Genomic DNA, 16,648 nt, shown 5'->3' with positions numbered 1-16,648 from the left:
ACATTTTTCTAATATTGTTAATTTTTCTATTGTTAATGCTTTCATTATACTGAGAAATGATATAGTAGAGTTGTCAATAAATCAAAGAGCTTTCCTCACTTTAATTAGTGAAACAAAATGAAGAGGAAAGGGGAAGAAGAGGATTATAAACTTTAGAACCATTTATTTGAAGGTGGGAAGGAGTTTATAAAGTCAGAGTAAAAAAGACTGGAGAGACACAAACTAAAACTGTACCAAATATGAGCCAAAAAGTACAAACCATAAATAGTAATTACTCTTCATATTGGGTTTTTCTTTCTTCTCTTATCTGTATGTTCTAATTTTCTAAATTTTATGCAATGAGTAGATATCACTATTGCTTTTGCAATGAGAAAACTTATTATTATTATCATTATCATTATTATTATTATTATTGAGACAGAGTCTCAAGCTGTTGCCCTGGGTAGAGTGCTGTGGCAACACAGCTCACAGCAACCTCAAACTCTTGGGCTTAAGCGATTCTCTTTCCTCAGCCTCCTAAGTAGCTGGGACTACAGGCCCCCACCACAACACCCAGCTATTTTTTGTTGTTGCCATTGTTGTTGCAGTTGTCATTGTGGTTTAGCAGACCTGGGCCAGGTTTGAACCCACCAGCCTTGGTGTATGTGGTCAGCGTCCTACCCACTGAGCTACAGGCACCACCCTGTAATAAGAAAACCTTAAAAAAATAAAATATTTTTGATATCTATGGCATTGCTACCTTTGTTCAGAAAAGCAAGAAACATTCTTATTGCTTGTAACAGATAGCCATCAATTGTAAACAAACAAAAAAATTTTTTTTCTTAGAAACAAGGTCTCTCCCGGCTGGAGTGCCGTGGTCCAATCATAGTTCACTGCAGCCTCAAACTCCTGGGCTCAAGCAATCCTCCTGTGTCAGTCTCTGGAGTATCTGGGACCACAGTTATGTGCCATGAAGCTTTGATAATTAAAAATATTTTTTTTTTTGTAAAGATGGGATTCTTACTATGTTTCTCATGCTGGTCTCAAAGTCCTGCCATGGCCTCCAAAAATGCTGGCATTACAGGCATGAGACACTGCACCCAACTAAGAGAAATAAGTAACATGCCTCAAGATCAACATCTGGCCAGCTTAGGCATCTGTCTCTGAGAGTTGTACCATGGGATAGCTTCAGGAATGTCCTGCTATACTATACCCTTGACATGCACATGAAAAGAACAGCAATGTCCCCCTAAGCCTCCCATGTCCCTTAATTCTTCATTCTACTCTGTAATCCATACATAAATTGATCTTTCTTAAATTGACATATTTCCTGGTTATATGACTCATCTTGAAACAATTGTATTGAGCCCTGGACTCTTCCAAGCCAATCAGCCAGTAGGTGGTGCAGAGTAAGTCCCACCAAAAGTGATCAAACAGCAGTCACTGGTTGATCCCCAATGGCCACCTTGAGCCATTGCAAAGAACCTCTTACGGTGATACACAGAAGCATCTCCTGTGTACTCACAGAGTACATTCTGGCCATGCCCCACCAGAGTCCTAGTGTCCCACATCTCACTGCAGAGCCCATGCAGTCAAGTTTCAAATCCCGGATGTAAGACATACACACCAGGGAAAAGTGTTCAGCCATAAAAAAGATGGTGACTTCACATCTTTTGTAATATCCTGGATAGAGTTAAAACACATTCTTCTTAGTAAAGTATCACAAGAACGGAAAAGCAATTATCCAATGTACTCAATACTAACACGAAGCCAGTGGACCATCTGATGCATGCCCACATAGCAGAAAACTCATTTCAATTCAAGTTGGGGGAGGGGTAATGCAGGAGGGGGAGGGGGTTGGGTGTTCGCACTAAATGAGCAGTGGGTGGGGGTGTTTGGCACAACTTTTGTGTGTTAGACATAAACACAAGAGGGACTCTACGTAACAAAATCAAATATTTTGACCTGATAATTTGTACCCTCACATTAACCTGAAATAAATTTACTTAAAAAAAAAGAAAAAAGAGGGTAGTGCCTGTGGTTCTAGAAGTAGGGCACCGGCCCCATATACCAGAGGTGGAGGGTTCAAACCCAGCCCTGGCCAAAAAAAAAAAGAAAAGAAAAAAGACTTGCCAGCTGTGCAACTTTGGGCAAGATACTTAAGCTCTCTATATGTCAGTTTCTTCATCAGTAAAATGTGCATAATAGACTCTGTTTCCTAGGGTCATTGTGAAGATCACATGAATTAATGTTGCAAAGTGTCCTTCTGGAGTAGTGCCTGGCACACAGTTAGTACTCTCTCCGTGTTACCTATTATTTTTATTATCGTTCAGTGCTTCTGCTCAGCTTTTGAGAATCTACTCACTGTCTCTCACCAGGGTCCTAGCATCACCTGAAACAAAACTTTATTCTACAAATAGGTGAAAAAGACTGTGAATAAAATCCCAGGCAATGTTTCACAGACTTCAGTTCGTCCCCGAAAGTTGCTTGTCTGAGGTTCTAATGCAGCTTCTTCCCAGGGAGGCATTTTTCCAAGACTACCCCCCATCTTCTGCAAAGCAAGCTGGAGCCACAATCTCGGCCTTCAACACTGAAGCACTGCCAGAGCGGCTGTGAGAGGGGTGGAGAGGGCCAGCGAGGGCCACACTGGTTTCATCAGGCCCCAGTGGCGGTCACACTCGGGGGAGGTGGGGAGGACAGGCAGCGCCCGTTACGGATGGAGTGACTTACAATGCTCCCTACGTACGGACGGGTTCCCAGAGCTCCCGGTCAGGATCATTTGTAATTCAATAATTAAATTAAGAATTTAGGACCTGGTTCCTTCTACACGTGTAGACAAGTCTCCCTGCACGAGCACGTGGCCGCGCAGCTTCTTCACACCGGTGGCGAGTCGCATTGTTGATAAGGTAGCTGTGCTCAGCGCCACTGCTGTCTCAACTTTTTTTTTTTTCTTTTTTTTGAGGCCCAGGTTCATTCACTTTGTTGCCCTTGGTAGAGTGCCTTGGTGTCACAGCTCACAGCAACCTCAAACTCTTGGAGTCAAGTGATCCTCTTGCCTCAGCCTCCCAAGTAATGGGACTACAGGCGCCCACCACAGTGCCTAGCTATTTTTAGAGACGGGTCTCACTCAGGCTGATCTAGAACCCCTGAGCTCCAGCGATGTACCCACCTTGGCCTCCCTGAGTGCTAAGATCACAGGTGTGAGCAACCGCGCCCATCCTTGTCTTAACTTTTTAATTCAATTTAGTGAGTCTGTATTTCTCCTTATGACCACGCTTCCAAAGCGAAAGTCCATAACAAGTCCAGGCGAGGCTGCGGTGATCACAGTGAAAATCAAAGTAGAAATAATAAAGTGTTACGAGAAAGGCCAGATGCCACCATTCACTGGGAAAGCATAGACATCAGTAGCTCGGCCTTGGGGACAATTAATTACAAAGGGTAAAGTGAGAAGAATGGAGCCTGCGAGAGGCAACGCTCCCGTGAACCCATCCGTAATTACTAAGCAGCACAGTGGATTAATTATTGAAATGGAAAGATTTTACTGACTTGGTTAGAAGATCAAAATAAGCATGTAGGATAATATTTAGAAATAAACATATCCTACATCAAGCATACAAAGTGAACTCAGTGTGAGTTTAAAACGGCTTGCTATTCTTGCAGAGGCTTAAGGGACCTGGGACCCCTGGGACACGCGCAGAGTTAGCTTGCCTGGAGTTAAAATTCTACAAGCCAATTCTCTGAAGTTGTGCACCCCGTTAAGCCTGAGGCCAAAGGGCATGCCTCCCTTCCTCAGACATAGGGGCCAGAGGGTTGACGTATGTTAAAAACATATTGTCAGAGGTCTATAGGTGCTCTGCCCTGAGGAGAGACGCAGTCATTACTTCATGCTGAGTGAACCTTGAAGGTACTCTTGCATTAACTCTGTTCCCCTGTGGCTGCTTTGTGATCTTTATTTAGATACCTGCCCAAGAAATTAGTCATTGTCTAGAAGAGGATGTTTACTGCAGAAGAGATTGTGTTGATGCAGTAACAGGATGTTTTCTTACAAGTTAATTTCAGATAGGTAAAATGAGATAATGTTGAAACTAACAGATGATTAAGTGTGTACATGACTAGAAGTGTATAAAATCAAATCCCTGAACAAAGAACTTTGCTACACGCCATCCCATACTATGTAGTCTGTTTCTTTTTTACCCTTAATAATTGCAGGAGTGAGCTTATACCCACAGCAAAGCTGCTGTTCTTTCACATCTCCGGTCACACAACATAAGCATAACATTCCATTGGCCTAGAAATTACAAGAAACAGCACAATAGTTTCTGTAACTTATTATTACAACACACTAGGGGTATTATTATTGTTACAGTCCTACACTGTGTTATTATTACCACATATGACCCATTATAGAGTTGTTATTATTACCCTATGCACAGTTCATCAGGGATCCAATTTACATACAAATCCAACCACCAGATAGTCTCAGGAACACATCTCGTCTGTAACCCGGGGACCACCTGTATGAATATCCTGATACTCCTAACCAATTAAGTCCAGATCTCTGAGGTCAGACCTGGACATCAGCATTTTGTAAGTTTCTCAGGTGATTCCAGTGTGCAATCGAGGATGAGCAGCACCACTGGGGCTGGAACAAAATGCTGTGCACTTGTGCATATTTCCACAGTAGGAAGAAGTCACATGTGGTGGTTTAATGTTAACCTTGAAAAACATAAACAGATCTTAATTTTTTTACTTTTTATTTTTTGAGACAGAGTCTCACTATGTCACCCTCAGTAAAGTGCAGTGGCATCACAGCTCACAGAAACCTCAAACTCTTGGGTTCAAGCGAGTCTCTTGCCTCAGCCTCCCAAGGGGCTGGGACTACAGGCGCCCACCACAATGCCTGGACCTTTTTTTGTTTGTTTTGTTACAGTTGTCATTGTTGTTTAGTAGGCCCAGGACAGGTTCGAACCCTCCAGCCCCAATGTATGTGGCTGACACCCTAACCACTGAGCACAGGCACCAAGCCTAGATCTTAATTTTATAAACTAACTAGATTAAAGGGCATAAATGGCTCAGGTATCTGGTCTTTAAAATATCAAAGCTAGAGCCTGTGGCTCAAAGGAGTAGGGCGCTGGCCCCATATGCCAGAGGTGGCAGGTTCAAACCCAGCCCCGGCCAAAAACTGAAAAAAGAAAAATAATAATAAAATAAAATAAAATATCAAAGCTAAACCTGAGGCTGGGTGCGGTGGTTCATGCCTGTAATCCTAGCACTCTGGGAGGCTGATGCAGGTGGATTGCTGAGTTCACAGGTTCAACACCAGCCTGAGCAAGAGTGAGACCCCGCTTCTAAAAATAGCTGGGCATTGTGGCTAGCTCCTGTAGTCCCAGCTATTCTGGAGGCTGAAGCAAGAGAATCGCTTAAGCCCAAGAGTTTGAGGTTGCTGTGACCTGTGATGCCAGGCACTCTACCAAGTGAGACTCTGTTGCAAAACAAACAAACAAAATAACTGGACCTGGCCTGGCCCAGGGGCTCATGCCTTAATCCTGCACTCTGGGAGACGAGGAGAGGCGGGTGGATTGCTTGAGTTTAGGAGTTTGGAAACCAGCCTGAGCAAGAGAGAGACTTTGTCCCTACTAAAAATAGAAGAAAACTAGCCAATCATGGTGGCCCGCTTTTGTAGTCCCAGCTACCTGGAAGGCTGAGGCAAGAGGGTTGCTTGAGCCCAGAGTTTGAGGTTGCTGTGAGCTATGATGATGCCCTGGCACTCTACCCAGGGAAATGGAGTGAGATTCTGTCTCAAAAAACAAAAAAGAAAAAGAAAAAAAAGATTTCTAAGCTGCATGGTATTCTCTTGGCGTGGTGAAAGACGCTTGGTTTGGGGGTTCCCAGGCAGCACTGCTTCTGTCCTTGTACTTCACAGGTTTTAGGAGAACAGTGCCTCCATCTGCACACGCCCTCCCTGCTCTCAACAGAACTCCCCAGGCTCAGGAATGACTGCCTGGCAAGTCTGAGCCTGACGTCTTTCCAGGCCTGCTCTCCAGCCTCTTAATGTCTCCTTGTGGAGAGTTGACATACAAAAGGTAAAGAACCAAACTCTAGCAAGTGAGGAAGGAGAGACAGGAAGCCAGGCCAAGCCACCTGGAGAAGGGGGAACCCAGGATATCAGGGAGGGACATCAGAGGGGATGTTGCTGGGGAAGTTCCTCAACCTCACTGTGCCTCTGCTTGTCCATATCCACTTCAAGGTCGCTTTGAGGATTAAATGTGTTAGTACAAGATCTGTACAGTGGATGCTGTTTTCCACTGAGAAAACCCTTAAACCTTTAGCTGGGCTTACTATTCTTATTGAATTATTATTAAGTAGCAATGGTTGTCCAGACTTTTCTACAACTTGGATGAAATTTTCTTCAAAAGCATTTTGATCACATTTGAGAGGCAGAAAACTCCTTCCATTAGTAGATGTGGGGTAACTCTTTGGGTGGTCTTTAAAACACTGATGGTCAGGGCTGCATTTAAGTCATCGGGATTGACATCCATATGACTATAATAATTTTATGACATATGTTCATTTTATCCCATTTCTTGGAGGAAGGTCATCTGTTCGGTATCCTTCTCACTGAAACTATTCATCTTTCCACAGCAGGTGCCTGCTGCCTGCCCCCACCCCCAGGCCTCACACAACCTCATGGCAGGTATCCCCTGCAGTCACTGGTGGCTGGTCAGGGTACTTGGAATAGGTCAGGCTCATAAAGGACGTATGCACCAGGCCTCCAGGAAAACAATGTGCCAGACAGACTCTGATTTACACTGCCCCCTTGCTGGCACCCTCAGAAATCCAAGTCACTAATTGGAAGGCTGTTTGGTGAGCATAGGGTCACAGCTGAGAAAGCTGAGTGGTTTTGAATGCTACTTCATCTTGGCTAGACAAAAGCCTGATGACCTTTCCCAGCCCTCTAACATCAGGAGTTAGAATCCCCCATCTTCAAGATGTATCTCTTCCTCTTGGACAGAGCTTGAAGGAACCCTGGCTTATTAGAAGCTATTTCCTAGACATTCCACCCACAAGGGCCCTGAGGAGTCCACAGCCTTTCCCAGACATTCCCAGGACAGGAAAACTGGCTGGGTTACAGATCTAATCTCACTCCATTCCTGTCACCTTCACCACATCTGCCAGGGTTTTACCAATTCTCTATAGCATGAGCCCAGAGGTCCTCTAACCCCTGTTTCTTTGCCAGATGACTGTATCCTTTCCTATGACTCTGACCTTCATCTGTGCTCCCTTGACTCCCAGTCCCCTCCTCATCCCATCAGCTGACCCCTCCGTCATGTCCAGCTTAGCACGTCCAAGCACAGTCTGGGCTTCCCACCCGTAGCTCCTGCCTCCCTGTAAGCCTCTCCCACCTGAGCCCAGAGGCAGCCTGGGGTCCCCTTCCCTTCCTTTTGTTTACTTCCCATCCCGATCAATCCAAGTCCTATGCCACTTGCCCTCCCCCCCCCTTTTTTTTTTTTTTACAATTTAACAAAATACTGTTTTGTTGTCAGGTACAATATATAGTCGTATGTGATCTTTTTGTCAGTGATCTTCCTGAGTGAGGTGAATTGCTGTTGAATATTTGCTCTTGCACCTGTATCTCTTCAGAATTCAATCCCTGGTTCAGTTTTCACCGCTGGATGGGGATAGAGCAGGGTCACATCTGGCAACACTTGCCAGCAGCAACCATCATCCATGAAGGGAGGCTCTAAGAGAAAGGAAACAAAACCCTCTCTCAGGATCGAGTGTAAGTAGCTGGACTTGGCAATACATCATGGAAGATGGAAGATGACAAAGCAGTCAAGGGCCAAATGACAAGTTATGAATGCCTTAAGTGCTTATCTTTCGGCTTCGTGAGGACAGGAGCCATTTCTAACTAATTTTGGAGTTTGTGTTGTGCTCCTAAATAGCATATTTATTTATTTATGTATTTATTCCCGCCACCTCCAGCATATGGGGCCGGGACCCTACTCCTTTGAGCCACAGGCGCTGCCCTGTTTTTTTATTTTTGAGACAGAGTCTCACTCAATAGAGTGCTGTGGCGTCACAGCTCACAGCAACCTCCAACTCTTGGGCCTAAGTGATTCTCTTGCCTCAGCCTCCCAAGTAGCTGGGACTACAGATGCCCACCACAATGCCTGGCTATTTTTTGTTGCAGTTGTCATTGTTGTTTAGGTGGCCCAGGCTGGGTTCAAACCCACCACCCTCTATGTATATGGCTGGTGCCATAACCACTGTGCTACGGGAGCTAAGCCTCCTAAATGGCTTTGTTTGGTTGGTTTTTTAACGCAGAGCCTCAAGCTGTCCCCCTGGGTAGAGTGCCATGGCATCACAGCTCACAGCAACCTCCAACTCCTGGGCTCAAGTGATTCTCCTGCCTCCATCTCCCAAGTAGCTGTACAGGCACCCACCACAACGCCGGGCTATTTTTGGTTGCAGTTTGGCCGGGGCCGGGTTCAAACTCACCACCCTAGGTATATGGGGCCAGCACGCTACCCACTGAGCCACAGGTGCCGCCCTCCTAAATAGTTTTTAATCCACCCCCTTTGACACTGCTCTAGCCTAGGCTTCTTTCGCACAGTGACAGCTTTTCCTGGGACACTAGCCCCGCAATGTGATAGGCACAAGCTCAACCAGAGTTCCAGGTTTCTTTGCTGCAGACATCTCAGAGCCCCGAATATACAAAAGCACTTTGTGACCCTCTAAGAGGGGGTCATTACAGGTAGTGGCACCCAGACCTCCAGCTCCGGGGCTCCCAGTTTTGGAGAAGTGCATTATAGGAACTTACTCTACAATCTCTTCTCATGAAAAATGTCCCTGCTGGCCTGACTGCTTCTGGTTACAGGACAGCACCTCCCCGCATTCTTTGCACACTCACCAGAGGATCCATCTAGAATGTACACTGTCCACATCCTCTCCCTCTTTAAAACTACAGGACAAATTCCAAGTTTCTTAGCCCAGCAGTTGTAGCCTCCAAAATACCAGTCTGCCTCCCTCTCCAGACTTAGCAACCACTTCTTCAGGCCTCACTTTTATTTCCCTACAACCGCAAACTCCTTAAGATTTTGTGTGTTTTTGTTTTGTTTTGTTTTGTTTGATCATCCCAGGCTTTGGCTGTGTTGTCTTCCTAGAATGCTCTCAACAATTAACTCACCCTGTAGATCCCTCTCAAATATCCTTTCCTGCCACCCCCTCCTCCGTCCTGCTGGGTTAATATCCCCTCTGAGTGCTTCCTGGCACAGTGGACACCACTCTGCCCAGGAGCTCCCCTTGGGGCTGGTGGTTAGCACTCTGTGTATGTATCTGCCTCCCGTGGGCTGTGAGGCTGTCAGGCTTGGTCATCTCTTTCATCTTCACCTCTCCCACCTTCCTCCTTCAATCCCCCCACCTGACCTGGTGCCTGCACGGAAGCCTGTGGGTGGAGCTGAGCTGCTCAGTAGGGAGGGTGGGTGGTGGTCGCTTCTGCAACAGCTTGATTCACAGCAGTGTTATTTTCACAGAGTGATCTCTTCCTGAGGTCATCCCCCAAATCTGGGGACCCTTAATTTTTTAGAGTTTCCTCTCAGTGGTTAAGAACAGAATGAAGAGGTTTTTTTATTTTTATTTTATTTATTTCTTTTTTTTAGAGATAGAGTTTCACTTTATCGCCCTTGGTAGAGTGCCATGGCGTCTCAGCTCAAAACAACCTCCAACTCCTGGGCGTAGGTGATTCTCTTGCCTCAGTCTCCCGAGTAGCTGGGACTAAAGGCACTCACCACAATGCCCAGCTATTTTTTTGTGGCAGTCGGCCGGGGCTGGGTTTGAACCCGCTACCCTTGGTATAAGGAGCCAGCGCCCTACTCACTGAGCCACAGGCACCGCCAAGAATAAAGAGTTTTTTTGATTGGGAAGTGATTAGAGATAAGGACTTTGGAGACTTTCTAGACTGCCTGGATTTGAATGCTGACTCCCCTCTGAAAAGTTGAGTGACTTCAGGTGAGTTATTGAGTTCTCTTTTCCCAGTTTCACCAGCTGGAAAACAGGGATGACCTTCCACTGATCTCATGTGGTTGTTACAAGGAGAAGGTGAGTTTGGATATTTCAGCATGGAGTGCCGTGCCTGGCCCATGAAGAGTGCTGCATAGGGTCAGCCAGTCTTGGTATTAGTTTCAGGACCCTGTCCACCAGATCACAGATCTCCGTTCCTCGGGGATTCACTCCCTGTGTCTCCTCCTCACAGACACGCATGGCAGGGCTCTGCCCTCTATACTCTGTGTGAGGCTGACTGTGGTCACAGGGCCAGGACAGTTTTTTCTCATGACTTTTTATGGCAACAGAGTACCACAGCCTGGGTGGCTTACAACCACAGGAGTGAACTATCTCCCAGTTCTCGAGGCCAGAAGACTGAAAACAAGGGTGGGCAGGGCCGTACTCCTTCTGAAGGCCTCAGGGCTGAATCCTTCCTCACCTTTCCTGAACATTTGGTGGCCCCAGGAGCTCCTTGGCTTGTGGCCGCACAGCTCCTCACTCTACCTCCATCTTCACAGAGCCACGTCTGTGTGTGCCTGGGTGTCCTTTTCTGTGCCTTACAAGGACACTGTCATTGGATTTAGACCCACCCTAATCTTGTAGGATCTCATTTTGAGCTTTAACTTAATTATATCTGCAGAGACCCTCCTTCCAGATAAGGTCCCATTCTAACGTTCCACATAGATGTGAATTTTGGGGGGACAATATTCGACTCACTAGGTTTAGATGTTCTGGACCAGAAAATCACCCAGGAACCATGGAAATTTCAGAACTACCGGTACAATTTTGCAGTTTCTTGTATCCTACCATTTTGTTTATTTCTGCAAATTCCAATGGACCGGAGGGCATTCAGCACAGCCCAATACAGGTGAAGTCATAACAGAGAAAGATACACAGCCCAAGCTTTCTAGCCTCATCTTTCTGACTCTCCCATCTGACCCTCAAGGGAGTGAAGAAGACACTGACCAGGTGGGAAGACTTACCTGGACGCATCTCATCTCATGGCTCCTATCTCTTTCTGTGTTTGCTCTAAAAAGCTGTCCACCAACCAGGAAGCTCTTCCATGTTTGTTCAAGTCCCTTATACACACGGTCCATGGCTTTGACCAGTGGAGTAAGGCTTCCAAAGCCTGAGCTATAAGAAAAGATAGAGCCAAGGGCACCATCATGCACACTGGGTAGGCCCCTGTAGTGCTGGCTAGAGCACCAGTCAGTAGGAGCCACATTGCTGGCTCTCTCATGGTCCCTACTGCACTGCCCATTCCAGAGGCACAAGGGTGTGAAGGACTCAGGAGAGAGACTAAGTTCCACAGCCAGACAGAGTGGTTACCAAAAGAGTGGGCTACCAGATATCAAAGGACCAAAAAGAGACTACACAAAGTAGATGAGATGAGGCACTCAAATAATGGTGAAAAAGCTTAAGTAGCAGTCAGTTGTGAACCTGCTCTGAAATGCTATGTGCCACACTACAGAAATTGCGTCTTTTTTATCTGTAAACTAGGCTTAGGATCTGTAATGTTCACCAACGTCACTGCCCATAACAGGCACCCAGTGGCTCCTGACTGAATGAAGGAAGGCTAAGCTTTTACCGAATGCTGACTGTATGCCAGGCATAGAGTAAATTACCCGTTGGAAACAATATAGAATTGATTTCTAAACTGAATAAAAATTTATTTATTTAAGATTTAGTAAAAATTTATGTATTTAAAACTGCATTAAGAATTAAAAACTGTAAAGGGCATGCCTGTGAAGTAAGGGTGCAGGTTTCCCGAGGCCCCCCGGAAAAGCAGCCTCCCAGAGCACAGACTCGTGATGCCGGCCACTTGTTCATGGTCCCATGTCACCATTGCAGATTCTGCAATTCAGAGCCCATTCCTTAATTGCGCCATGCCTCAGTCTCTCCAGCTATGAAAGGAGGATAATATCAGTATCTACTTTAGGCACTTGGGAGCATTAAATGACTTCACCCATGTAAAGTGTTCAGAGCAGCATCTCCAATAGCGTCAGCTACTGTTGTTACACACGTGCTTAACTCTCTGTCATGTTCAAGTACTCGATTTTACACAGTGCAGAGTGCACAGAGGGAGCTCAGTAATATTCCCTGACCATTCGGTCAGTGAATGAGACCTGAGAGCAGAGGTCAGGATGGAGGAGGACAGGGACTTGTGTAGAGGCCTTTTCTGTTCCGATTCAGCTTCTGGGTTGGAATAAATGAAAGGAAGGCAATGGCCCTGTATGGACATCGCCATGGGGTGTAGCCAGGGCCCCAGCCATCCACAGGAGCAAGAAAGTTCCCTGAAGGCGGAGGCCACCTCTGGGCCATACCAGCCTCCTCCATTTTGCCCTACAGATTGGATCAGACCTCGGCATCTACCCAATCAGCCTCTGCCCCAGAAGGCTCTAGAAGAGGCTGGGCCTCCAGATCAGAGACGACCCACAGGCAGGGGAAGACCCTAAGGCCAATCTACCCTGGGCTGAAAATTCCCTTGAAGTGAGTACAATTATTAATACGATTTCATAGAAGCAGCAACTGCAGCTTAAAGAGCCCACTAACTTGCCCAAGTCCTCTCAGCTAGAAGCCGCTAAGTGGGGATATGAATTCTGTTGCTCTTCTCTTAACCCTCTACCTGACACCACCTCCCCTATGTTGCAATTTCCTTTTCTCTAAGAACAGAACTAGTCCCTAGCTCATAGTTACTGTGAAAATTAAATGTCACAATGTCTTCTGGGCCCACACACAGTAAGCCTGCAGGATAAACAGGAAGTGTCCAGCAAGTGTTGGCTCCCCTTCCCTGATCTCAGACACCCTCTGGAGGCACTCAGCTCTTACCCTGGAGATGATGAGCATTTTTAAGGACTTTCAATGATTCTGACTATGAAAAGATGGCTCTGTGACCTTGGGAAAGTTCCTCCACCCACTAGGCCTGTTTTGTCCTTGATAGGATGTTGCTCTAATGTTTACCAGGAAGAGTAACGTGTGGATTAAAGGAGAGGAGGGAGGAAGGATGAGCCCATGTAAAGTGACCAGTGGACTGCTGGACCTGCTCAGGACCTGGGAGCTGCTCAGGACCTGGGAGCTTGACTCTGCTGCCTTCTCCACCTGTGACCGCGGCAAGGCAGGAAGAATTCTCTTCTGATTTAACTGAAGCAAGAGAATTAGAAGGATTATTTTCCACAGCAACTAAAAATGAGAGACTGTTGAAAGAACTTGGAAAGGGTGGTCCACAGAATAAAGTGTCGGTGTGAATCCAGCTAACTGGGCGCTGGCATCTGTTTGAAACCAGGGCTTCTCGGAGACGGAGACCGATCCAAGCCACTTCTATTTTTTGATGTTTCTTGTATGCTAAGAGAGAAAAGGGTTTAAAAAATACTAAAGTAGGGTTACATATATTGCAGCGTATCTAAAGTGTTACATTTAACGACCACACAAAAAATTGAACCTGGTGTAATTGGGCTAGTCATAGGGTAATTACTAGATTTATGTATTTAAAAAAATCTTAAATTCATAATGTACTGCAGGCGGTGTAAGCAGGTAATGGACACAAACTTTTTTCAAGCCCCATACGGTACGTACTTGGGTAAAATGCCACCAGCGCACGGTGCACTAGGAGCGAATGGGGCGGCCCTGGGCGCGCCCCGCCCCCACCCGTCCTGAACGCCAGCTACTGGGGGGGCGGGGACTAGGGGGAGTCCCACCTGGGCGACAGCTGCCCAGCAGCATTCGCACCGCCCAACTCAGACCGCGGAGAGGCTGGCCATCTCTGGTCCGACTCCCGGCGCCGCTCTGCCGCCACCTCTCCAGCCATGAAGATGCACTTCTGCATCCCGCTGTCCCAGCAGCTCCCCGACACGCTCGGGGGCGCTACGTGGTGCGCCTGGGGCCCGGGGCGGGCTGCGCAGGGCGGGGGCCGGTGGCAATGGTCAGCTGCTCCCCGCGCAAACCCGGGGCGGGGTGCCTGTGTGTTTGCAGCTGTACTCCGTGTACCTGGATGGCTTCCTCTTTTGCAAGGTGCGCTACAGCCAGCTGCATGGTTGGAATGAACAGGTGAGCGAGTTGGAGGCAGGTGGGGAAAAGTGTGCAAGGGCTTGGGTCGTGTGACTCTGGCAAGACTCTGGACCTTTCAGTGCCTCAGGCTTCTCATTTGTGAAATGGGTTGTAGCAAGAGTAAGTGTGAATTGCTTGCCATACAGCCCCACAAATACTTGAAGACTTGTGGCTCCTAATTATTTACAGCTGTGAGATGTGGGCCCCGGCAGGGCACTGGGGTTCTGGTGGACTCCATTTAAGTGCCCTCTGTTCCCCAGGACAATGCCCCTTCCCCTTCAAAATTAAGCAAGCGGAGTCTAGACCAACGTATAGAGTTTTAGGAAGCTTATGCAGGGATATTTAATTTCCTCTCTGGTCTAGGTTGGTGGCTCACACCTGTAATCCCAGCACTTTAGAAGGCCGAGACAGGAGGATCACTTGAGGCCAAGAGTTCTAGACCAGCTTGGGCAACTTGTGAGATCCTCATATCTACAAAGAATAATTGAAAAAAATAGTTAGGCATGATGGTGATGTGACTGTAGTCCTAGCTACTGGGGAGGCCGAAGCAGGATGATTGCTTGAGTCTGGGAGTTGGAAGCTGCAGTGAGCCACATTAACACCAGTGTACTCCAGTCTGGGCGACAGAATGAGACTCTGTCTCAATTCAAAGGAAAAAAAAAAGAAAAGATAATCTCCTTTTCTCTACAGTTTCTTAAGCTTACCCTTTAAAAAGGTGTGTCTCCATTTTTGTTTTTAAATGGCCTTATTCACAAGCTGTAAGTATTGGCAGGCTGGGAACCCAGGAAACAGATGACTTATCAAGTTAGAAGGCCATTTCCTACCTTAATTACTCACCCTGATATCTGGACAGTACTTTCTCTGAGAGGCAGACTGATTTATTAGTCCATTCTAATAGGTTTTATTGTTCTTATACTCTTATAAGTCATAAGTCTTCAAAATGAATCAGAGGAGTGAATGGAAGTTTGAAAATAAACTTTACCCTCCTTCCCCTGCTCTATGAATTTTTCTTTCAGTTTTAGATTCTGAGGAACACATACCTAAAGTTAAAAAGAAAAGTGTACAGAAGACAGAAAAAAAACTTGCCCAGAGGCAACAGCTATTAGCATTCTGCAGGAGAATCTTTTCAGACAGTCTGCGGGCTTCTAGTGAGCGGGCACACCAGTTTACTTAGACCTGTCTTCTTGTTGATGGGCAGCTCAGTTTGATTTTTCTGCTACTAAAATGGTCACTACAGAGAGCCTTCTTGCTTATACACCATGGTACATTGGAAAAGTCCTTTTTTTTTTTTTGAGATGGTCTCACTTTGTCACCCTTGGTAGAGAGCTGTGGCGTCACAGCTCACAGCAATCTCAAAAATTCCTGGGCTTAAGCGATTCTCTTGCCTCAGCCTCCCAAGTAGCTGGGACTGCAGGTGCCCACCACAAAGCCTGGCTATTTTTAGAGACGAAGTCTCACTTTGGCTCAGGCTGGTCTTGAACCTGTGAGCTTAGGCACTCCTCCTGCCTTGGCCTCCCAAGTGCTGGGATTACAGGCGTGAGCCACCACACCTGGTGAAAAGTCCATTTTAAAGGTATGATTAAGTATCTTTGGTATCCACAAGAAAGCAGTTGCAATGTAGTTATTAGTTAATTTGAGTGGTCATCTTTGTATTAGTAGTGCCTGCAACACAGTATAGAATGTAGAGAGGCAGAGGCATGGACTCAGACTTCTGAAAGGTGAGACGCTACTTGCAAGTAAGTAGGAGGAGTGAGTAAGTGGGGATTTATGAGGAATATAGAGACAGGTGGAGGGGAATCTGAAAGGGAGAGAAAAGAGGCTGTTTTAGGCATTTGGAGGCAGAAGTTATGGTACCATCTCCCACGCTCTTCTGTCCTGCAGTGTGATGTGGGAAAAGGGAGGTAACCATCTCCAGGAGCAAATCAGGAGGCAGCAGAGCGCTGGGACAGATCCACTGGCTGAATGCCTCACCTCTCCCTCTGCCCAATTTTCTCAGTAGAAGTAAGAAGCAAGTAGGTCGTTATGGATGTCAATCTCCCAGAATGCTTGTGAAGACCAAGGACCAGTTTCTCTCAGAGCCTGGCGCATTAAACACTCTCAGTAAACATTAGCTGACTCAGAGGCTTCAGGAATCCCTGAATTTGGCCCTCCTTAACCAACAGACTCAGAGAAATGCTTAATTTCAGGAAAACAAACTAATCAAACCCTAACAGGTCCAGAATCAGAGACATGAATTGTGTAAACTTTTATTCTTCATCTTCTATTTGAGAAGTCATGAATAAGAAACTTTTTTAGTCACAACAGGGGCCCTTAAATACTGAATTGCTACAGCTTAGAGCCCCCAGTGGGGCAGGCAATAGATTTTATTTTTTTATTTTTTTTTATTAAATCATAACTGTATACATTGATATGATCATGGGGCATCATACACTCGCTTCATAGACCATTTGACACATTTTTATCACAATGGTTAACATAGCCTTTCCGGCGTTATCTCAGTTACTGTAAAAAAAACATTTACATTCCATCTTAGGATTTAAAAAAAATGGAAGTGTTCATTAAAATCTATTAATGAAATCTAATT

The 16,648-nt window shown here is 46.2% G+C and overlaps 1 pseudogene; it reads left to right on the top strand.

Moving 5' to 3' along the window:
* Positions 1-13,823: 13,823 nt before the first annotated feature.
* The window catches only part of LOC128579242 (sorting nexin-31-like), an 80,479-nt pseudogene continuing 77,654 nt past the window's right edge, over positions 13,824-16,648 (top strand).

Source organism: Nycticebus coucang, unplaced genomic scaffold (assembly GCF_027406575.1).
Source record: "Nycticebus coucang isolate mNycCou1 unplaced genomic scaffold, mNycCou1.pri scaffold_71, whole genome shotgun sequence".
NCBI classification, from domain to species: domain Eukaryota; kingdom Metazoa; phylum Chordata; class Mammalia; order Primates; family Lorisidae; genus Nycticebus; species Nycticebus coucang.
The sequence above is the reverse complement of the archived record's forward strand: the minus strand, read 5'-3'. Positions and strand labels throughout refer to the sequence as shown.